The sequence below is a fragment of the Dermacentor andersoni genome, chromosome 2 (genome assembly GCF_023375885.2).
Source record: "Dermacentor andersoni chromosome 2, qqDerAnde1_hic_scaffold, whole genome shotgun sequence".
In the NCBI taxonomy this organism is placed as follows: Eukaryota; Metazoa; Arthropoda; class Arachnida; order Ixodida; family Ixodidae; genus Dermacentor; species Dermacentor andersoni.
Window position 1 is genome coordinate 235,193,157 of NC_092815.1, and position 25,551 is coordinate 235,218,707.

Below are 25,551 nucleotides of genomic sequence, written 5' to 3' on the forward strand. Positions count from 1 at the left end.
CGCAGTCGTGTGCTATAGCGCGGGGAGCCATTTACAAGTTATATAGAAGATGTTGTCGACCTCTGCAACCGTGTTGTCGTCACAATGGCTGATGCCGAGAAGATCCGCCATATCTTAAAAGGCATTGAAGATGACGCTTTCCAGATGCTGCTGGCGAAAAATTTGGCGACAGTCTCTGAACTCGTCAGTCTCTGCCAAAGCTTCGACGAACTCCGCAAACAACGCATAGCCACCCGCCAATCTCCTCCTCAGGCGACTTCAATGTCGAGCTTGGCTGTTTCCCCGGATAACACGTCGCTACTGCTACAGATCAAGGAGTTCGTTCGTGACGAGGTGGCTCGTCAGCTTGCTCTGATTCCTCTTACACACGGCCAGTCAAATTCTCCGTTGGTGCCCGCTCTCCAATCTGTCATCAAGGAGCAGGTAGCCGACCACATTCCACCTTCTCTCCAGCAGGCTCCGGTTGCCGCTCCCTGACGTACGCCGAAGTCGCTTCGAGGCCTGCACCACAGACCTACGGTCCCCTTCGCCAGCCTTTGCGCCCGCCCGTATCCGCTCCAGACCGGCCACTGGTGCTGTATGCACGACATCAAGATCATTGGCGCACGGAAGACAATCCCCCGATTTGTTTTTATTGTGGCCGTGCTGGACACGTAGCACGTCACTGTCGCCTACTTACACCGAACGTCCCCAACAATGTGCGTCCATATGCGCCACGTTTTCAACAACGCCGCAACTATTCGGACACCTTTGATTCTCCTCCTGTCGTTGACACCACATTCTCCGCCGCTCGCCGTTCATCTTCTCCTCGCCGCCGCTCGCTTTCCCCGATGCACCGGCGTCGGAGCCCTATGCGCAAGGAAAACTAAATATCGTAGTTCAGGAGGCGAGAACTGCGGTGCCAGCGAAATGTATAAGGCCTCACACTTCCCCGAAGAACGTTATTGAAGTCGCAATAGAAGGAACATTGACGCTAGCATTTGTCGACACCGGCGCTGCACTTTCAGCGATAGATTTGCCGCAAGATAGGAAAAGTGACGACGCTGCTTTCTGGACTGTCTCTTCGAACTGACAACGCGCAGCACGTCTAGCCATCCGGCGCCTGCACTGCTCGTGTCGTAATTCAGGAGGTCCTCTATATCATAGAATTCATCGTGTTGCCATCATGTTCACGCGACGTCATATTAGTTTGGGACTTTTCCTCCACACATCATGCGATCATTGACTGCGCCCGCGCCGAAATCAAGCTGTTTCAGTTTTCGACCGATATTATCACTGACCATAAGGACCACTGTCGCAAAATCTCTGTTTCAGAAGACACCGTTATACCTGCATGGTATGACAGCACAGTACTCTTCGCTCCGTCTGAACTCTTAGTTCGCCGCCGTTCACTACCACTGCCGTTCGCCGTCCTCGAGTTCAAAGCTGGCGCCTCTCTCATGTGCGTCTCAAACCCATCGGCTGAACCAATTACTTTACGCCGCGGTGAAAGCCTTGGCAGAGCAGAGCCACTGACCTCATCTTCAATATTTGACACCATGGACGACTCCACTTATATTGCTGCTCTCGAGGCATCGCGTCCTGAGTCACTGCCGCGTTCTTTTACGCCAGCTATTGCCAGTGACCTTACGATGACGCAGCGCGACGAACTTCTTCAAGGCTTCTCTTCCTCTTTTGATTGCCAAGCAACATCACTCGGCCACACAACGACTGTTTCGCACACTTTCGACACTGGGAGCCACGCACCAATTCGACAGCGTCCCTACCGAGTATCGGCGACTGAAAGACGCGTTATCAATGACCAGGTGAACGATATGCTCAATCGCGGTGTCATCCAGCCTTCTAGTAGTCCTTGGGCATTACCAGTCGTCCTAGTTAAAAAAAAGACGGCGCCATACGATTTTGCGTCGATTATCGAAGGCTTAACAAGATTACCCGAAAGGATGTATACCCATTGCCACGTATTGACGATGCACTTGACTGTTTGCAAGGAGCGGAGTTTTTTCATCCTTAGATCTCCGCTCTGGCTACTGGCAGGTGCCCATGGCTGACGCTGACTGTTCTAAAACCGCGTTTGTAACACCAGATGGCTTGTATGAATTCACTGTAATGCCGTTCGGTCTGTGCAATGCGCCCGCCACCTTCGAACGCATGACGGACGGCATCCTACGCAGCCTGAAGTGGCATACTTGCCTCTGCTACCTCGACAACGTTGTCGTCTTTTCCCCTGATTTTCCGACCCATCTTCGGCGTTTACATCAAGTTTTGACCTGTCTCCGGAATGCTGGTCTCCAGCTTAACTTAAGAAAGTGCCGATTTGCAGCTCGAAAACTGACTATATTAGGCCACGTTGTCTCCAAAGAAGGCATTCTTCCTGATCCTGATAAACATCGCGCCGTATCCGAATTTCCGAAGCCCACTAACTTGGAAGCACTGCGCAGCTTCATTGGCCTATGCTCCTATTTCCGACGTTTCGTTCGCAATTTCGCTGCTGCGATCGCACCACTTAACCAACTTCTCCAAAGCGACAATGAAGTTTCTGCTTGGTCGGAAGCCTCTGATGATGCCTTTACGACTCTTCGTCACCTACTCACGTCTCCGCCAGTCCTGCGCCATTTTGATCCAAGCGCACCTACAGAACTTCACACTGACGCCAGTGGTGTCGGCCTTGGTGCCGTGCTCGCACAAAGCAAGAACACTAATGCCGAATACGTGCTCGCTTATGCTAGTTGTGCTCTCACGAAACCCGAGGTCAATTACTCAGTCACAGAAAAGGAGTGCTTGGCTATCGTATGGGCTCTTCAAAAATTTCGTCCATATCTCTACGGTCGACGCTTTGACATGGTGACGAATCATCACGCTCTTTGCTGGTTGTCCAACCTAAAAGACCCGTCGGGCCGCCTCGCTCGGTGGGCCCTCCGAATCCAGGAATATGATATCCGTGTCGTCTATCGTTCTGGACGCAAAAACTCTGACGCCGATGCCCTCTCGCGCTCCCCAGTTACTTCAGACAGCAGCACTTCTACCTATAGACATGACATCTCACCACTTGACATCCTGGACATGGCATCGGAGCAACGAAAAGACCCATGGACCGTCATGATATTCGACTTTTTGTCAAATGCTCCGGAAAATTCGGCACCTCGAGCGTTACGCTGACAGGCGCAGCATTTCACAATCCGCGACGGACTTTTATACCGCCGCAACTACCGCAATGACAGCCGCAAATGGCTCTTATTAGTGCGTCGCCACCTACGACAAGATTTATGCTGCGCTTTTCATTCTGACCCGCATTGTGGTCACGGCGGAGCGTCAAAAACCTACACACGATTTCGCCTACGATATTATTGACGAGGGATGTACACCTTCGTCTACAAATACGTGCGCTCCTGCATTGCCTGCCAGCGACGCAAATGTGTCTCACATCTCTCCACCGCCCCTCTCCAACCACTTCCCTGCCCAGCTCAGCTATTCGACCGCGTCGGCATTGATATATACTGGCCTCTTCCATCTACTGGCGCTGGCAACCGATGGATTGTTGTCACCGTAGATCATTTGACACGGTATGCTGAAACCGCCGCCTTGCCTGCCGCATCAGCAAAAGACATCGCCTCGTTCATTCTAAACAACTTCGTTCTCCGACATGGCGCCCCTCGTGAACTGTTGAGCGATCGGGGCCGCGTACTCCTCTCGGACGTCCTGCAGTCACTCCTATCTGAATGCCAAATTATTCACCGCACTACTACTGCTTATCATCCACAGACCAATGGCTTACCAGAACGATTCAACAGAACTCTTGGTGACATTCTATCAATGTATGTTGCATCTGACCACTCCAACTGGGATCTTGCACTTCCGCCGTTCGTCACTTACGCATATAACACTGCCTATCAAGCCACTACAGGATTCTCGCCATTCTTTCTACTTTACGGCCGCCATCCCTCCAGCACCATTGATACTGTTCTCCCGTACCAGCCGGACCCTGCTGAATGCTCACCTGTTTCTGCGATTGCTCAGCACGCCGAGAAATGCCGACAACTGGCCCGTTCTTTGACGTCTGCTCAACAGTGCCGCCAAAAAGAGCGCCATGACCTCAATCCTCCCCCTCACCCCTTCCCCGTCGACTCACTCGTGTGGCTTTGGGTGCCGCCTGTTGCTGCTCCTGGCCTTTCGTCCAAGCTCCTCCCGAAGTACCACGGGACCTACCGCGTGGTTGCACAAACATCACCAGTGAACTACGTGGTCGAACCCGTATCGCCATCTCCCGATCTGCGTCGTCGGGGGCGAGAGGCTGTGCACATTGATCGGCTGAAGCAGTATTACGAACCACCCACCTCTTCCTAGGTCGCCAGGATGGCTACTCTTCAATTCCGGGGGTGATTGTGACGAAGAAGATCGGCAGGCTGAAAGCCCCGTTGCCATCGCGTGGCTCGTACCAAGTTCGTTCGCTGGCTGCGCCCTACCTGCTGTTGCCGCGTTGGTCGCTGCTCCTCTACGACCCGAATAAACCCCCTTTACACATTAAACATCTACTCTGCATTTAGTTCGTGGAATTCTGGCAGACCATGTCATGTCACTAAAGCTCCGTTAAGTTCACAGCACTACGCGGTAATTGTCGCAAAGCCCACAATAAAAGTAAATCACATGAAGTCACGGATGGAGCACTAGCACTGAACAAATTGAAAACATGCGCTGCCCCATTTCAAGGACGCGTGAACAGTCGTGAGCTAACACCACCTTAAGCATTATATTACTTACGTAAAGTAAGTCGAGGCGAAAACACGTACTATACCTCCGCCTACGACGCCCGTCAAGTAAAGGTGCATGAGCTTTGTGATAACGCTGGGCGAACACGGCGACGCTGCTGCGCAGCGCCGGTTCGCAAACTGCATTGCCGAGGCGCTAAACCACTTGACTATTTCGATCGTCAGCACCACTGTATTCATCAGAAATACGGGTCTCACGCCACCAGAGTTCACCGAGACCAAAAGCCCACATGCCGCACCACTACTACTGCACGACTTTTCGCCAACAAGTACTGAACCCACTGCGGAGCCTTCATACGACCAGCGGTCGGCGTGGGGATGGTGTGGGCCTGAGATTCAAGACGCCACGGCTTCACTTGGCGCCACCATCGCGCCTTCTCAAAAGTCCATAAACAATCCTGTCCCTGGGCACCTAGAATCAGGTCACGTGAGGGATTTTTGTACGACATTTAGACGCACGCGCCAGCCGCGCGCCGTAGTTTGTTGTGTCGTTGATAGTGCTTCTCTCTCTTATTCACGTTTTAAGAGCAAAATAGGCAGCACCCTTGGCCATGTGTGGGGTGGACAAAACTTCAAGGAATGTCGAATAAGAATTGTCGCAGGGTGGAGGGCTCAAATACCGGCGTAAACGGGCCGGCAATACGGTTCTAATCATTCCCCACAAAGCCTCATCAGCGGGAGCAACGGTAGCAATAGATCATCGCTTCGGCGGTGAATTTCTTGTTCTCATCCTTTCCTTTGTCGCGTTGGTGTTTTTTTCCACTCGGTCGTAGTTAGACGCGTAAGCGATGAATTGCAGCATGCAGTGCAGCATGTGGTTTAAAGGCATTTCGCTAAAGTTCGGAATGCCGTTTGCCGCTTATATTGTTTTCCGCTGCTTTACCACCTTACGCCAGCTAGGCAGCAAGACTGCACGAGCGCATTGTGTTGTATGTTAAAGCTACTGAAGTTTTGTAAAAACTGAAATTGTTGGTTTTATGTAGCGCGGTAAATGCTCGCACCAGCTGTCGCGCACTTCATGTTTTTACATCTATTTTATGTGTGGCTTCGCACATGTTTAACTGTTGCTAGTTGCTTCTTGCATAAATCTTGTTGATTCTTCTGAGCTGCGAGGTTTTCGCCCTGCGTCGTTGGTAAAAGGTATAAATCACGCTGTGTCCTAAGTACTGAATATTTAGTGAGTCTTTAGCTTTGTACGTTTCCAAGCAGCTCCCTTGGGGAACTTAAAATTGCAAAAACTGCAGTGAGAACGGCAGTTTATAGGCGTATGCAGCAGAATTGCATCGGTGGCACAGCGCTAACACGCGCTCCTATTAACCCGTGTGTTTGGTGACTGCATTGAAGCAGCATTACGGCAAGGATAGAATAAAAAAAAACAAACGATCGAGGCATCACATTACTCAACAAAATTTATCGGCTAGTTAACATGAGCTCCACTTCATGTAAATGGGGTTCATGGCGCTTGTCTGCGCGACGCAACTGGCACGTATGTGGAGCATGTTGCCCCAAGCACCGGTAACATCGTGTTGATATCTGTTCCCACAGAGGTCAGCGTCTTCCCTACAGCTGTCACCGCAGAAGAAGCAGTCTGTCACCCGAACAAAGGAGAAATCGCTGCCACGAACTTCAGCCATCCTTGCTGCAAAGGGTTGTCGTCTGCTACTGCTCCCGCGCGTACTGTTGGAAGCGCCCGCTAGGTGCCTATCAGTGGCGCCTCTATAGGCGGTGCACTAGGCGTATAATAAAATTGCAATCCGAGAGCTATCATTTCTATAGGTTGTGAGCAAGTCATACTTTACTATTTTTCTACGTTAGCTTAAGAAATTCAATTAGTTTAGAGTTTTCCTTGCATCATAAGCACGGCTGGGTGCACGTGGTAAGAAAATTATCTTGCCTGTCGACGTCCGACGTCGGACGCCGGTCGCGACACGCCGCATTTGATGCGACACGGGCTCCTTAACGCTACCGCGGTAAAATTCTTCCACTGCCAAAGAACGTACACCCGGAGCACCACAACACGCGACGAGAGGCAAGGGCATGCCACATTGAGCGCAAATACCATGCCGTAGTGGGTGTGGCCTACGTAGACGCTGCGGAATATGGACGACGCAAAGAGATGGCCGTCGTAGCGGTAGACGCGGACGGAGAACCCCCGTGAACGGAACCATGAAAGCGGACAACCACGAAGCTTGCGGAGGAATCAGCCGTAGCATTAGCAGCGGCTCCCACCAAAGCCAAAACTTTCATAAGCGACTCAAACATCGCAGTTCATAATTTCGTGAATGGGCGCATCTCGCCAGAGGCGTTCACAATTCTAAATAATAGCAGCGAACATGATCGCCGGACGATGACATGCGCCAGACACATACACCATGAACGCGCTTGTCAGGTAATTGAAAGGTCGCAAGCATCATGTAAACGTTGGAATTACCCTTCTACGTGTTAGTCGCGTCTTTAAGAAACCGGGGAGCGACACGTCATTTTTGAACGACAGTCTGCCGCTCTTACCGTTATCACTGATGGCGACTCGAACCAACGTACCGGGGTTTGTCATGAAGCTGGGATGGTTTATTCTTTAGAAACGGCAATTATTTTTGTTTCCGCGACGTTACTTACGTTGTCGGGGTAGATGCAAAGGTATAAAGGTCGTGAATGAGACGGCGGTACCAAGACGAAATGTGGCTTAGATAATATAATGCTCCTGCAAAGATCCACTACGAAGCGCAACACGGCAGGAAACTCGGCAGTCCACTAGAGACGAGGAGGAACTTTAAAAATTTTGAGGACGCTTAAGCTTCGCCTTTAAAGAGTGGAACGCGACAGCATTCAAACATCCCTGACTGCTTCTTAGGCTTTCCGGCAACTGCAGCGTATGTAACCGTAATATTTACCTGGAAATAATTGCATCGAACGCTATGTTCGATGCATCGTTGCTATGCTCGAGCTTTGTGGTGGAACCACGGCCTCTTTCGTGGGCCGCGATGGGGCGTAGGCGAGCGCCAGCTGGAGTTGATGCAGGAATCCAGGCACGCCGCTTTGTGGCCCCCAAGACACCGATCGCACCGGCGCGCCCATCTCGCCAGAGGCGTTCACATTCCTAAATAATAACACGAACATCATCACCGGACGGTCCAAAATATTTGGCCGCCTGGCGCACACCTCTCCCCCCGGCAACGAGGCGGTTCACAACGTAGCGCGAGCACTTACTCGCCGCGAGAATGAACCAGTTTCATCGAAAAAGAGAAGAGACCGCGTGGTCAACTACAAAGAAATCACCGATTACTATCGGCCAGAAACTGTCCGGTGCCCACCAGCTAATGCCGAGCTAACCAAGAAACAGGTGGTGACTGGGCGCCTCCTGCCAACAAACATGCATCCTAACCCGCTGACCTGCAGCAGATTCTATCCAGGTCAATACAATGATCAATGCAAATTATGTAAGGGTAGGGCGGATTATGTAAAACACTTGGAAGATCTAAGCTTGAGTATACTTTTGTGGAATGCTAGTGAAGATTCTTTTAAAAAAGCTAGAATCGGTAAACCCGTAGTGCGCGCTTCATTTTGTCAAATTAGTCCCGCTTTTCTAGTGTACGTATCATTGATGAAAATAACTTAGCAGCTTCCCGAGCTCTCTTTGCGCAAGAAAATGTCCCGTTTATAAATGTTCCACAAGATTTCTCATAATGCACACCGGAAAAATGAACTTCTCACTGAGCCATCCAACTTATCTATCGGGTCGTACTAGCACATAAATAAAGTTTACGTCCCTCTTTGTCACACTAATCTGTGCTCTGATTCATTCATCCCGAAAAGAGCCAAAGAACAGAATTCCTTGGCCAGCTCCGTCACATCATTATCAAGTCTCCGCATTTATGTTTGCCGTTGAAGGTTAATGTATGCCTAAGCGCTTATCAGATGCATTTTTTTCGCTCAGCCCTCCTTTCTGCAACTCCTTCAGTAATTCAAGGTATTCAAATTAATTAATTAATTAATTAATTAATTATTACGTAAATAAATAAATAGCTTGTTGAATATCGCTTTTTATGGTACCTTGGTGGATACACTTCATACTTGCCTCTATGTGCATGTGTTATATACACCTTGTTACGATCGTACTGCCTCGCCTGCCCTACTGCGACGAATCGCTTCCTGAGGCTCACAATGCGTCACCCCGGACAGACGAGCAGCGGCACCAAGGTGAGACAGGTTTACAGATACTAGATTGATGAATGGTGCTTGGTCGCCGACTACGACGCTAGACGAAGAAACTCCTGAGAAAGTGTGTTATACGCTGCTTACGATCGCTGCTGGGCCATACAAGAAGTCAAGACGCGCAAATGGAGTCAAGCGTGACACCCCTGTCCTCGAGCCTCCCCTTCTTTCTCTGGGACAGTAAGCCGTGTGCTCCCATGGGTATTTCTCCGATGGCGTTCCGTGAACAAAGATGCCGGAGTGATTGTCTGTTGTCTCGTCCTCAACGCAACTGCTAGCTCTCCTAATGGAAGGTGGTGTGACCACGTGTTTCGCTGGCCTAGGGATCTGGGAGGACAGAGGGGTAAAAAGCTGAAAGTTTGCTTTGGTATGCTGGTGTGCTATGATGTGTCCTCGCCAGAAAGATGTAGTCTGCTGACCTGTAGCTGATGCTACGACAACGATGTGCTGTGCTCCGGGCTCCGGTCAGCAGTGGCGCCCCTTGTTTTATGCAAACGAGTTTGCCTTTCATATGTAAATAAACCCCCTGTTCCGCTTCTCACCCTCTCGACCTCGTACTTTTCACCAAAGAAGCGACCCTGGTAAAGCAATCTCGTACGACGGCGTGGGCATGCTGAGCCTCCGTTTGACGCCGCGCTGGCGTAGGCCAGCTACACGTTACGAGACGCACCAGCGGCGTAGGCTAGAGAGCGACCCCCTGTGTGACGCCAGACTTCGAGGCTACGAGCCCCGGCTCACCGCTGGGTTTCCAGTGGTGAGACTGACCTCACGGACCTTAGGACGTAGTGGCCGACGGGTATTCCGATCTAGTTCGAGGCGACTGGGATTGACCACCTTCTACAACTGACTGGATATGGCGGAGGACTGTTAACATGGTGCTGCTTCTGTGAGTAAGCGTTTAGCTTTGGTTGTAAGATTTACCAGGCTTCTGTTTCTCTGGGTTAGTAGATTTTAATTGGTGGGGATTTTTTACTTGTATTGTGATCTGCGTGGGCATCGCAGCAAGTATTGTGTGAAAGCAGAGCCAAAGCCTAAAGTAGCGACCATGGACCTATTCTGTTTGACGAGAGCTAACTTGTGGTTGTGCGAAGAGTTAGAGGTAGATGTAGCCGAAAACTTAACGGAAACATAAATTCGTAAAACCATTCTCCAAAGTAACCATGATTTGAAACTCATGGAATATCTTGGTAACATAATTCTAGGCAGAAGACAGGAACAGGCAGCAAATAGGCAAGAACAGTAAGAAACGAAGCAGAAACAGAAAAGTATTTTGCAGGAAAGTGATAGGGCTGAAGAAAGGGTAGTAACGGGGCAGTTGAATGCAGCATAGGACTAAGAGATCCAAGCTTTGGAGCAGGCAATCGAGCAAGAAAATCAGCGGCTTGAGAAATCTGTGGCTTGGACGCAGCGAAAGTGGGAGGAAGTCCACAGCAGATTTTTGCCGAAAGCCGAAGCAGTAGTGCCTGTGAGATTAGGAGCACCTTCACAGGTGAACTCAAAGTGCTAGGCACTAACAACGCCTTAGTGGCAACAAAGGCCGCTGAAGGCCGTAGTGAGAGCGACGAGGTGCTCTGCCAACAGAGCACTGTAGAGACAGGCGAGCCGTGAATGAATCGGTGCAGTCGCCGTGTGTGTGCTTCGCAGGTATCGTTAAAGGGACAGACAACCGCTCGAAACATAAATAGAGATAACCACGCTGATGGAATGATTCCCTATCATAGGGGCTAAAACGAGTCATATTATTGTCATTAAACGCGAATTTATATTTTTAATTCTTTTACTTCTTCACTTATAGTAGGGAAAAACGACCTTTAGCGCAGCACGCGGCAAAAACATGAAGTTGCATAAGAGGACCGCCAGATGACCTTCTACTAGTGTACGCGGTTTCTGGTCTTTTTATTAGTATAGAAATTTGTTATAGTTTCTATTATCATAAGTTTTTCTTGACTTACAATGTGCAGACAAGCCTTCGCTTGTAGTGAGCATAGAGTGGCACTGGCTTACATGGCGAGAGGTGCTTGAAGAATCTGGAATGACGATGTTGCAGCGACCATGGCGACATCACCATCACCTAGTGGCCCAACCTTCTAGACAACTTGTCCCACTAGGTTGGCGTAAAAGGCCTGATAACGACGGCATGACGGTTGTCATATAACAAAGCTTAAATGACGATGATTGAACGACCATGAGGGCATCACGACTATGATCAGATAATCAAATGCCTAGTTGCCCAATATACTAGGCAACTTGGACCTTTCTGTCGCCGAAAGAATCTAGACGGATAAATATGGCTGATAAGCTCGAAACGCCTCATTTAGGCAAAGAGTGCTGATCGCATTACAATATCACTACTGCACAGGTACGTCCTAAGTTTGTGTTGGTTACGCGAGAAAACAAATGCGGGCCTTCGGAATTTAGAATCATGCACGGGCCCGGGCTGGCACGAAAGCCCGGGCCAAGCCCGGCCCTCCGGCCGGCCTAGGCCCGGGTAAGGAATTGCCGACTCGGGCCCGGGCCGTTCTTGGATGTAGCAGCTCCGGGCTCCGGTCGGGTGCGGATTAGGCCCGGACATGCTCTGTGCAGCTCCAGAAAACTAGCCTATAAAATCGGCACACTGCACAGATTAGTGCACTTTAGTGGCGCTCTTCGGCCACGGACAAAAAGGTACCAGGGATCAACCGTGCCCACTGTGCGCCACACTTTTTAAATGCATTCTTTGCCTACATCAGGCACTTGATTATCTATCTATCTATCTATCTATCTATCTATCTATCTATCTATCTATCTATCTATCTATCTATCTATCTATCTATCTATCTATCTATCTATCTATCTATCTATCTATCTATCTATCTATCTATCTATCTATCTATCTATCTATCTATCTATCTATCTATCTATCTATCTATCTATCTATCTATCTATCTATCTATCTATCTATCTATCTATCTATCTATCTATCTATCTATCTATCTATCTATCTATCTATCTATCTATCTATCTATCTTACGCCATGTGGCCCAGCTGTTTTCAACTAACTTGACACACTAGGCATGTCCTCGGGGTCATGGCAGTTCCATGGTCGTCATACAGTCATGATCAATCTTGTTTTATTCATGTAGTTCTCCTACAGCTGTCGCACCATGGTCATCATTTCAGAAACGTTCTCAAATTGTCGTAATGCGCTCATCGTCAAACCAAATGCACACTTTCATCAACGCCATGCTATCGTAATCAAGCTGTCGTCATTTTATCATGATTATGTCGCGGCTGCCATGCCATCGTGATCATTGCATTGTCGACGCACGGTCATCTTCATCAATTTCTTGTCATACCGTGGTCGCGATGCCGTCGTAGTATTGCATTGTCGTCCTTCTAGTTTCCTCATCTGATTCTCGTCAAACTGTTGGCATACTATTATTTTCGTCATACAGTCGTCGTCCCACCGTTATCATCGTACACCTGTCATTCCATTATTGCTTGGCCAACGTCGTCACGTTCTTGCCACACCGTCGCCATCATTACTGAAATGTGATCCAATTGATGTCATGCCATCGTCGTCATACCGCCTTCGTCTTGCCATCAACATAATTTCTCTTTCATTTAGTTATAACTCTTCAATCGTCAACGAATCGTTAGTATGCCGCCCCGTCATGGCATTGTAATTGCATCGTGTTTATTTATCGCCATCACTTCAGAATCAATTCATCGTTGTCGCGCCGTCGTCCTCATAATATATTCGCCATTATATCGAGGTCATTATTTCTTTGTAATTCCATCATCGTGACTGCATGCGCCGCCGGCGTGCGGTCCTCGTTCTACCGTCGTGAGATAACCTTGGCGTGTAATGGTCTAAGAAAGCTGACCAATCAAGGATACACTGTATGTCGCATATAGCAAAATCACTTGAAATCCCGGTAGGGTCAATGAGGATTTAAATAAACGCATGGTAGTCAATACGGTATGTCGCTTCTGGGTTAATTGATACGTTGCGTTAATGCTAATCGCATAAATTTCGGTAGTCATCTTAAACTAGGTTCTGCCGGAATTCATCTTCGTGATATTAAAAAGCTCTGGTCAACATTGTTCCTAGGTTATTCCGACCTCGTATTCTGAGAAGTGATTGTGCTCAAGCTTGAGACGGATGACCAGACGTTCGATGGAGGTAGCGCTGCGAGTTTGACAGCGGCCTAGCCTATCAACAAGAAGAAACGCATTGGGACGTATGGGAATGGCGGCGAAAGGCGAACTTCAAGAGTTGCTAGACATCACACTGTCAAATGAAAGCGATTAAGAGTTGCATTGCAATCGCGCTAAAGAGAGTGAAACTATTTGATTGGTGCGAGACTCACCGCAAAAAAAAAGTAAGTAGACTGTGTTGAGGTATTTAACCTATTCTTCATATAGCAACAGCAAGGGGAATCGGTGAGACAAGTTCTAGTACACCTGGTCACATTTTTGAACGGCAGAATACGTGCGTAGAGGAAGACCTGTCTGCAATATTTTGTTGCTTCACAAAAAATATGTGGAGTTTTGACTGCGGTTACTCACGTGCCATCGTGCACTGCCTGTGCATGATCATTTCAATTGCAAAACAAAAATTAAATAAATGTTCAACAAGTTCTAAGAGTATTTAAATAAAGTGGTAGCAAACAAATTCCGGGAAGATGATTTACGACTTACTTGTGTCTTAGGGCATAGATCAACTCACTACCGGTTTCCATTACTTTTCTTCTTCGCTTTTCAAGTGAGTCGCATATTCTGGTGTAGGTTATTGCAAAATTTGTCCAATTAAATAAGTTCAGACTGTAAGGTCTCCGTTGTTCATAGATAAATATTTTGAACCTACGCTGATGCTGTGAAATTTGTCAACATTGGTAAAAGGATGCGAAAAAGAAAACAGAACGAAGAAAAAGCATTGTCTGACTGATTTTTTTTCTTTTGAATGCTACTTTTACGCATTAAGTGGCTAAACGCTTGAGTTCGCATCCTTTTTGTATGTTTTTTTCTGCACTGGGTTGGTTCCCTGCGAATTCACATGAACGAACAAGCAGATTATAGATCATATTCTAAGCTGACGTGGAAAAACAAAAACCTACGTGGCCTACGTAGTACATGCACTGTACTGAAACAAACGTACACAGAGTCCAAATTTGCATATAATTTGAAAGATGGATGCCTAAATTGTCGACTTAAGAACTGGCACCTTTTTAATAAAGCCGAGTAAAGCACTATAAATGGCATGTTTTGTATGAAAATATGATTGCAGATGAGCGTTAGCCTTGGAGATCACCAATTTCTGTTTAATGAGAAAAGCTTCTAGTAGCCGTGTATTATGGCATTCCTGAAGGCCAATAGAGCAGCCTTCTAAAATTTACATTTGAACCAAATTTAGTGTCGGGAGTTCAATCACTGTACATCCAATAACTATGTGAGATCCAAAGTGCGGTGAAATGGCTGGTGGCGTTCACGGGAGCGTTCACTTCAGCAAAATATTGTAGCAACACTAATAAAATTGTAGCACGGCCATTCCTTCGCACTGTAAAGCACGAGGATATTGATCAACGGATGTACGTTTCTATATCTCCCCTTCTAGATATAAGCAGGTGTTGTGCGAATCCTAGTGGCTGTTTGCCAGCTTCATTTCTCTGAATTTTCCAAACTGTCCATAATATATGTGTCCTTTCATACCAAATGTTTGCGTAATTATCTGTCCCTGTTCGGCAAGTAATGAAATGAAATGTTTATTTCTCGCACGGGTAAAATAGGCAGCAAGAAAGGAAGCAGGGCAAAAGTCTGCTTTGATGCAGCTTGAAGACCGCCTGTTGAACACATGACAGTATATTCACATTAACCGAGAACTCGACCTAGCTTCATATAGGCTCAAAGGCTAATGGCGCACAGAACCGGGCTCGGGACGCTGATCGAGCCGGGCCAATCTTTCGGGCCTGTAGCTATACGGGCCAGGTTTAAAAACAGCGGGACGGGCTCCAGCAGGTCGACGCATGGTACTTTCTGGCTCGGGCCGGGCCTGGGCCTGAAAAAACGGCTCGTTCAGTGCTCTACTTCGGACAAGTCTGATGGGCAGATTCCCATATGATTATGGAAGATGGAGTAAAACAGCTTACCTGCTTCGTTGTTCAAGCCTAGGGATCCAGTCAAATTCATTTTTCTTTGCTCCTAAACCTAGTATTTGTATCTCCCCACGACGAACCTTGCCGCAGTGGGTATGATTTTTTAATGCATTAATACGCACACATAAAACGGATCCCCCACAGGACAAGTCTACTCCAAAATTGGTAAAACTTGCTTATACGCTGCTTCTTTTACGTTAATGCTTACGTGTTTTAACCTTCGCTGCAAGAAGCCAAGGGCATGTCCTGCACTTCTAACTATGGTATTAACATGTTATGACCAAGGGCCACTCTCTGACAGCCTAAAACCTAGATGTCTCACTAATGAATTGTCGTTTTATTTCTTGGCTACGGAAAACTGCAGAAAACTAAAGTAATGTTTAACAGTCTCGGAAGAGAACGGCAGTTTGAGATAGGTAGCGAGGCACCGGAAGTGGTAAGGGAATAGATTTACTTAGGACAGGTAGTGACCGCGGATCCGGATCATGAGACGTAAATAATCAGAAGAATAAGAATGGGCTGGGGTGCGTTTGGCAGGCATTCTCAGATCATGAACAGCAGGTTGCCATTATCCATAAAGAGAAAATTGTATAACAGCTGTGTCTTACCAGTACTCACGTAGGGGGCAAAAACCTGGAGGCTTACGAAAAGGGTTCTACTTAAATTGAGGACGACCCAACGAGCTATGGAAAGAAACATGATGGGTGTAACGTTAAGGGATAAGAAAAGAGCAGATTGGATGAGGGAACAAACGCGAGTTAATGACATCTTAGTTGAAATCAAGAAAAAGAAATGGGGCATGGGCAGGACATGTAATGAGGAGGGAAGATAAGCGATGGTCATTAAGGGTTACGGACTGGATACCAAGGGAAGGGAAGCGTAGCAGGGGGCGACAGAAAGTTATGTCAGCGGATTAGACTAAGAAGTTTGCAGGGACAACATGGCCACAATTAGTACATGACCGGGGTAGTTGGGGAAGTATGGGAGAGGGCTTTGCCCTGCAGTGGCCGTAGCCATGCTGCTGCTGCTGCTGATGATGATGATTTTTGGCTACTTAACAAATATTTATATCTGACTTCGTTAATTTTTTCTGGTAATGCTAACGGGTGCACATTTATTTATGTTCGGGGACATGCTATTAGCGACACAGGAATTTTTCACAAAAATTTTATCTCGGCTTGCATAATATCAAAATTATCATTAATAGAAACAAGCGAATCGGCCCCAACGCGGAGCCTTGTGGCACATCACACGTGGCAGCGACGTCATCTGAGCTACTTCCATTCAAAACAGCGCTTCGAGGTACCTACTTAGCAATATTGCGTTAATGCCTGTATATTCATAAAAGTATTTACGCCTTCATATTACCGTTAATCTCACCTGGTCAACCAATATCGATATCAGTAACAATACAAAATGAAAGAATCGAGTTATTTGCTCCGCGACATTTAGACTGTCACCACCGCCATCATCAGCAGCAGCCTATTTTTGTCCACACCAGGACGACGGCCTGTATTTGTGATCTCCAATTACCCCTGTCCTGTGCCAACCGATCCCAACAAGCGCCCGCGAGTTTCCTAATTTCGTCGCTCCGCCTAGTCTTCTGCCGTCCTCGACTGCCTTTCCTTTCTCTTGGTATCCATTCTGTAACTCTACTTCTCCAACGGTCACCTAACCTACGTAGGTTAGGCGACCACAGTTGCGACAGTCACCTCACACAAAACAACTGCGACAGTTACCTCAAGAACATTTGGAACGTAGACAGCGGAATGTGAAAAGATCCACAAGACACACACTACACCAAAAATGACATCAACCACAGTGCATCAGGCACAAGTGCAACAGACAAAAGAAAATCCACTACCGAAGTTTACACACAGACTCCCACATGCCTGCCTGCACACGCACGAAGGCAAACAAAACCGAGCACGAATTAAGCCAGGTATGCGGTAATAAACCGGCAAAACAGAAAAACACGCCACGGAAATCTACCCGCAGAAAGACAAATAAATGACAGACATGGCAAATCAATAACTCTTCTCTGCAACGAAGCACCGAATTCCTGCAGGCTAGAAAAGTTACCAAAAGAACATGCGAGCTACACCTCCCATCTGAAAACCTACAGAATCTGCACAGGGAAAAATATAATCCCTAAAGGTCTAGCACTCAAGGCTGTACACGCTCTAGGAACACTCCCACCACACCATCGCGCAAACTGGCAAACAACATTGCACAATGCCTCACTTTCACTTTTGAATATTGCTATGGAACAGTATTTGCGATGACGAAGAGGCGAGCAGTGTGAAGACGACGACGACGAGTAGACGCTAGCGCGGACTGTTGCTTCTTGGCGAAGTGCGGCGTATTTCCTTGTAAATATTCTTGAATATAGCTTTTCGTCTGCGTCTTCCGACGTAACATATCTGGGGGAGGTGGACGATCCCTGTACCTCGTCACGGAGCTTCGTAGTGGACGGTACGTCCAGCCTTCCTTCATGGCTCCCGGCCACGACGACTTCACTCAGCCGCCTCCTACACCTGCTGCCACTTCGACGACCTACAACGCTCTCCCCGCACCCCGTGATCCTGGCGTATTCTCGGGCAAAGATGGGGAAGCCGTCGAGGACTGGATGAGCCTGCACGAACACGTCAGCCACAATAACCGGCGGGACCCTACTATCATGCTCGCCAACATAGTCTTTTACCTCGGTGGCGCAACTCGAGTTTGGTTTCGGACGCACGAAGGTGAGCTCACCAGTTGGGATTCGCTTAAGCAAAAGCTCCGAGACTTGTTCGGCAACCCCTACGGTCACTAACTTGCAGCGCAGAAGGCGCTTTCCGGCTGTGTGCAGACGTCGACAGAGCCCTACGTCACGCATTCACGACGTCTTGGCTCTGTGCCGCAAAATTGACGCAGACATGACTGAGTCAGCCAAGGTTTCCCACGTCCTCAAAGGCATTGCCGATGCTGTCTTCAACTTGCTCGCTTTCAACAACGTGGCGCCGCCTGGAACTCGCTAAAAGCCGACGTATCGACCAGCAGTTTGCGCGTCTGCTCAACACCCCAGCGACATCTCCCTGTGCCGACGCTCCTCGTCCCAACAACACTGGCAATATTACCAGGATCGTCCGGCGTGAGATCGAGGCCCTTCTATCCGGCTGCCTTCGACTCCAGCTCCTCCAACGCACCGGCAGTCTTGGTTTCCCTGATCCAGGCAGTTGTCCGCCAGGTGTTCGCAAACATGGGTCTTCACACCATCTTCTCGGCCCATCGCCCTGATACCCACCCAACTTCTTCTATTCCGCCCCGTCCCGCATCTTATCACCCACCACGTTTCCGCGACCCGCCTGAATGGCGCACTGCTGACGACAAGCCCATCTGTTTTCACAGCCGTCGAATCAGGCACATTTCTCGGCACTGTCGCAGTCGCTGTAGTTCCCCGACCCGGTCTACTTATACTGCCTGCTCCCGCCCCCAGGTGGCCCTTCTCGTCCTGCCGCACGCTCCGATAATGCCGCCACTGATTCTTCTGCGCCGAACCACCCCTATTCTCGTTCGCTTTCGCCTCAACGACGACAATCTCGCTCTCCGCAGCCCCGTCGCTCCTATTCGCCAACTGCCTTCGGAAGCTACTCCCAGCCGGAAAACTAGACGATGCAGCGCCTCGACGTGACGCTGCATCGTTGCCTACACCGCCAAATCCTCTACTGACGATGCCCACTGATCTGAACCTTCTTGACGCGCAAGTCGACGGCGTTTCTGTATCTGCTCTTATAGACACTGGGGCACTTTGTCGGTAATGAGCGTTGACCTTCGTAACCGTCTTAAGAAAATAATCACGCCGGCCACGACGCCTGTTGTCCGTGTCGCCGATGGCGGAACAGCTCGCGTAATTGGTATGTGTGCCGCCCGCGTCTCCTTCGGCGATCGCTCCACTATCGTGCTATTCACAGTCATCGCCCACTGTCCCCACGCCATCATCCTCGGATTAGACTTCCTCTCCGTACATTTTGCTCTCATCGATTGTTCCACCAGTACTCTCCGCCTTGACTTGCCTGTTCTGGATCTCGCTGAACCACACCCCAGTCCCCTCAGTTCCGTCGACTTCTTTCGCTTGCCACCTTCGGCACTGACTTATGTTAACTTAGTGTCATCCCCAGCAGTGCCCGACGGTCACTACAACGCTGCTCCTATGCAAGACGTCCCCCTTACACACAGGATCACAGTACCTCATACAGTTTTATCTGTTACGATGAATGGCGTCTCCTTGCCAGCGGTCAATTTTGGCTTGACGACAAAAGTGCTGCCACGCGGGATGTCTCTGGCCCAGCTTTTCTCATTTGAGGATCACTCAGTAGCGTCTATTGCAGTTGACGACAACTCAGCCGATCCTCCTCTACCATCGCAGTGGGTGACTTATACCATCGTCGACTTACAGAAAATGATTGCGCCCGACATGCCGTCCGAGCACGCTCGTGAGCTCTACCGTGTTCTGTTTTTCTAGCACGATATTTTGTTCTTTAACGATCGTCCTTTGGCCCAAACTACAGCTGTTAAACATCGCATTAATACCGGCGATGCCCCTCCTATTCATCGCTGCCCGTATCGAGTGTCACCGGCTGAGCGTCAAGTTAGTCACGCAGAAGTTCGCAAAATGCTTGCCAAGAACATTATTGAACCGTCATGTAGTCCATGGGCGTCACCTCTTGTACTGGTACAAAAGAAAGATGGCTCATGGGGCTTTTGCGTGGTTTATCGGCACCTTAACAGGGTTACCAAAAACGACGTGTATCCCCTACCTCGGATTGATGACGCCCTTGACTGCCTCCACGGTGCTCACTATTTCTCCTCTATTGACCTTCGTTCCGGCTACTGGCAGATTGCCGTGGACGATCTCGACCGCGAGAAGACTGCTTTTGTAACACCCGCCGGTCTTTATCAATTCAAAGTGATGCCGTTCGGTCGATGTAACGCTCCTGCCACTTTTGAACGCATGATGGACTCCCTTCTTCACGGTTTGCAATGGTCCACGTGCATGTGCTACTTGCACGACGTTATTGTGATGTGTGGTGCGCGACATAGTGCCGTGATCGGGACAGCCGAGAGCAGACGACGCTGAGTGCACGCGCGCCGAGCTGGAAGGAGCAAAACGACGACGCCGAAGAGCGCCCGGCACGTGAACGCGCGGCGCAGGAAAAAGAACAAAAAGAAAAAAAAGCAACCCATTAGAAAAGACCACGGGACGTCGGGCAGCCAATCAGTAAATGCCAAATCGGCCATACCACAAGAAAAAGCGTGGTGCCCTGGCAGAAGGGGGGGCGACACGCAAGAGGACACGCAGGGAGACGCCGGGGAGACGCCAGGAGAGTCCCAGGAAGCGACGGCAGGAGGAGGTCAACCACCGGAGTGGGCGTTGAAGACGGGCCGTCGGGTTCCGGACCCGAGCCCACCAGGACTTCACCCGCCCGGGGCCTCCTGCCTACCTGTTCCTGTGCGTCGCCCGTCTACCTGAGCGTGCCGTCAGCTCCTCAAGGCCGGTGAGCTTTTGCGCCAGTGGGCAGGACGAGAACAGTCGGGCTTCGGGCCCGAGTTCTACGACAGCTGCCCGGCCCGAACGCCACCCCCGTCTGCCGTGCCGCCTGCTGCCCGAGGCCGGCGTTCGAGCTTCCGCGCCGTGGGCGAGAGGGGAGCAGTCGGGCTACGGGCCCGAGCTCTCTGCCCGGCCAGAACGCCGCCGCCGTCCACCCAGCCGCCAGCGTTACCTCGCCTCGCCAGAGCTGGCGCGCTCCCGGCGCCCGGTCGGTCAACCTACGCCACGACCTTTGGTGAGACCGGCGCGACTCCTTCTGCCAGCTCGTCGCCGCGTTGCCGCGTCGAGACTGCGACGCGTCCCCGCCCTCGTGGCAAGCCCGGACTCGCACCCTTGTTAAAGCCCTAAGTGTGCTCCTTACCGCAATGTTTTCTTGAATGTTTATTTTATGCATGCTTTCCGTTTCGTTCTATTTGCTTTACGCCTTTTTTATTTTTGATTAAAAGTATTTGTGTGTGTGTTCAAACCAACGGCTTTGTCCTCAATTGGGTTCTCGGAGGCTCCGCCTAAGAGAACCAGTAAAACATTGAGAACACGAACCTTTGCCCCCATATTAGGGGTCGTCACAAATTGGCGTCCGTGCGACAGGACAAAGCCGTTCGTTTGGATTTTTTTTTCTAGCGGATAGGAACTATGGCTAACACAAGAGACTTGTTAGCGCTAGCCGAACGCATGGGCCTAGAAGGTGCGGAGTTGAGGGCATGGTTGAACGAACAGGAAGAGCGTGCGCGAGAAGAGCGGGCAGCGGCGCGAAAAGAGCGAGCAGCGGAGCGCGAGGCTAAAAGGCAGGAACTTGTATTAGAGGAGAAAAATTTACAGTTGCGACTTAAAGTCGCGGAAGCTGAGGGCAATCGTGGCGAGACGAGCCAACGGCAGCTAGAATTGGAGGAGCGAACGCTTCAGTTGCGCCTCCAAATGGCGGCAACGGACGCTGCAAGGACAGCTGACCGAGGGCCAGGAGGGAGTGCCCCATTCAGCGTGAATCCTCACAGTTTGATGCCGGGATTCAACGAAAGCCGGGACGACTTGGATGCCTATTTAAAAAGGTTCGAAAGCGTCGCCACCGGACAAGAATGGCCTAGAGACAAATGGGCCACGGCTCTAAGTTTATGCCTGAGCGGAGAAGCTCTGAAAGTCTTTGGACGTCTGTCTCCAGAAGACTCGCTCGACTACGATAAAGCCAAGTTGGCGTTGGTCCAGCGTTTTCGGTTTACGGCGGAAGGCTATCGGGAGAAGTTCCGACAGAGCAAACCCCAAGATGGCGAAACTGGAAAGCAGTACGCAGCTAGGCTACTGAGTTTCTTTGATCGGTGGGTGGAAATGTCCAAAACCGAAAAAGAGTATTTGGCACTTCGCAACCTGGTGGTGACGGAACAGTTTCTGAACAACTGTCATCATCGGTTAGGACTTTTCCTGCGCGAGAAGAGCTACCGCCATCTAGATGACATGGCCGAAGCTGCCGATAATTTCCTAGAGGCTCAGAGACAGCCCAATCTGTTAGTGTTCCGGCAGAAATCGGAAGGCAGTAACCCTACGGAGAAAACCGGAAGCCCATCTGAGAGAGTTCCAATGCGATGCTTCGTATGTGGAAAACTGGGTCACGGGGCATCAGACTGCCGATCTAAGCAGAGGCAACCGTACTGCGGGTATTGCCGTAAGCCCGGGCATGATGTCAAAGCCTGCACCAAGAAAAATGATTCCCCAAGGACGTCTTGCCTATTGTCGCCAGAAGAGCGCCTGGAAGAGTCAAACGCAGTAGTCGTTGAACAAGACGTAGTTAGCACGGTGAAGACTCCGACGAGGAATGTGGCACGCAGGATGCCAGTGCTAAAGGGCTTCGTCTTCGGACAGACCGCGTCAGTCTTGCGAGATACGGGAAGTAACACGCTGGTCGTGCGTCGTTCCCTCGTACCAGACAAGGCTTTAACAGGTAACACCGCTAAGCTGGTCCTGGCGGATGGCAGCAGCATTGAAATTCCCGAGGCCAAGGTTGAAATTATTTCACCTTATTTTTCTGGTACAGCGATTGCAAAGTGTACGACAGCTCCTCTATACGATGTTATTGTCGGAAATGTACCAGGCTCACGAGAACCTCATGATCCAGATAAAACCTGGACAAAAAGACCGAGGAAGCCCATCGAAGATGGTATAGCAAGTTCGAAAAGAACCAAGGGAGAAGAACATTCCCCCCATGCTTGGCTGGTCGGCATCAAGGGCCGAGACCAACAGCCGAAAACATCCACTATCAATATCAGCGCCTTGAAAATAACCAGGCAGGACCTTACCACGGCCCAGAACGAAGATAAGACCTTAAAGTCTTGCAGGAACGAAGTGGGTCAAGTGTTCCAAGGCAAAAGATTGGCATCCTACTCGTTCGAAGTAGTAAAGGGAGTGCTGTATCGTCATTACCGGCTACCCTCGGGCAAAATGACCGAACAAGTGGTAGTACCACAAAGATTACGCCGCCAAGTGCTCGCTTTGGCACACGAAAGCCTTAGGTCAGGGCACCAAGGAATTAAGAGTACAATTGATCGGGTTCTGGAATCCTTCTACTGGCCAGGAGTCCAAGAAGCAGTGAGAAGATACGTACGCTCTTGTGACACTTGCCAGCGAACGTATCCTAAGAGCAAGATACGCCAGCTGAAAGTTGGTGACCGTGCCCTTATCCTGCTTCCAACGACGGCCAACAAACGGTCGATGCAATGGAAGGGGCCTTTCTTGGTCACAGGAAAGAAGAGCAACTTTGATTACTGGCTGGACTTGGGACATACCACAGAACTGTTCCATATTAACATGCTGAAGCGCTATGAAGAGCGTGAACCATGGAGTTCCCCACAGTCAGCATCATGCATCGTGGTGGCGGAGGGCGAGACAGACACCCCTATACCTACCTTCACAACAAATGAGGGCCCAGGTAGAGAAGCAATCAAGCTTGGCGATGACCTTCAAGAAGATCAACATGCGGAACGTTGTGGGGCGGACTACATGAGTAGAATACAGGGGAAACTACAACCCTACGCCTCTAGATGTTTATGTTACCCGAGCAGGGTTATGTCATCGTAATGCCATGCTGTTAGTGTTTGATGCTAGTTTCTTTGTTTCTGGTTTTCTTGGTATGCTTTCTTTGAATTAGTGTTTAACACTTACTTTAATGTTTTATCAGTATGCTCAGTGAACTGTGCCACTCTGTGAACTGTGCATTGAAACATTACAGTGCGTTCTTGTGAACGGACAATGACTATGTTGTGAACTATGTCGCGCACTGAGCAGCAGTTTTTCTTCAGAAAAACTTCTTAAAAAAGGGGCTTGTGTGATGTGTGGTGCGCGACATAGTGCCGTGATCGGGACAGCCGAGAGCAGACGACGCTGAGTGCACGCGCGCCGAGCTGGAAGGAGCAAAACGACGACGCCGAAGAGCGCCCGGCACGTGAACGCGCGGCGCAGGAAAAAGAAAAAAAAGAAAAAAAAGCAACCAATTAGAAAAGACCACGGGGCGTCGGGCAGCCAATCAGTAAATGCCAAATTGGCCATACCACAAGAAAAAGCGTGGTGCCCTGGCAGAAGGGGGGGCGACACGCAAGAGGACACGCAGGGAGACGCCGGGGAGACGCCAGGAGAGTCCCAGGAAGCGACGGCAGGAGGAGGTCAACCACCGGAGTGGGCGTTGAAGACGGGCCGTCGGGTTCTGGACCCGAGCCCACCAGGACTTCACCGGCCCGGGGCCTCCTGCCTACCTGTTCCTGTGCGTCGCCCGTCTACCTGAGCGTGCCGTCAGCTCCTCAAGGCCGGTGAGCTTTTGCGCCAGTGGGCAGGACGAGAACAGTCGGGCTTCGGGCCCGAGTTCTACGACAGCTGCCCGGCCCGAACGCCACCCCCGTCTGCCGTGCCGCCTGCTGCCCGAGGCCGGCGTTCGAGCTTCCGCGCCGTGGGCGAGAGGGGAGCAGTCGGGCTACGGGCCCGAGCTCTCTGCCCGGCCAGAACGCCGCCGCCGTCCACCCAGCCGCCAGCGTTACCTCGCCTCGCCAGAGCTGGCGCGCTCCCGGCGCCCGGAAGGTCAACCTACGCCACGACCTTTGGTGAGACCGGCGCGACTCCTTCTGCCAGCTCGTCGCCGCGTTGCCGCGTCGAGACTGCGACGCGTCCCCGCCCTCGTGGCAAGCCCGGACTCGCACCCTTGTTAAAGCCCTAAGTGTGCTCCTTACCGCAATGTTTTCTTGAATGTTTATTTTATGCATGCTTTCCGTTTCGTTCTATTTGCTTTACGCCTTTTTTATTTTTGATTAAAAGTATTTGTGTGTGTGTTCAAACCAACGGCTTTGTCCTCAATTGGGTTCTCGGAGGCTCCGCCTAAGAGAACCAGTAAAACATTGAGAACACGAACCTTTGCCCCCATATTAGGGGTCGTCACAAATTGGCGTCCGTGCGACAGGACAAAGCCGTTCGTTTGGATTTTTTTTTCTAGCGGATAGGAACTATGGCTAACACAAGAGACTTGTTAGCGCTAGCCGAACGCATGGGCCTAGAAGGTGCGGAGTTGAGGGCATGGTTGAACGAACAGGAAGAGCGTGCGCGAGAAGAGCGGGCAGCGGCGCGAGAAGAGCGAGCAGCGGAGCGCGAGGCTAAAAGGCAGGAACTTGTATTAGAGGAGAAAAATTTACAGTTGCGACTTAAAGTCGCGGAAGCTGAGGGCAATCGTGGCGAGACGAGCCAACGGCAGCTAGAATTGGAGGAGCGAACGCTTCAGTTGCGCCTCCAAATGGCGGCAACGGACGCTGCAAGAACAGCTGACCGAGGGCCAGGAGGGAGTGCCCCATTCAGCGTGAATCCTCACAGTTTGATGCCGTGATTC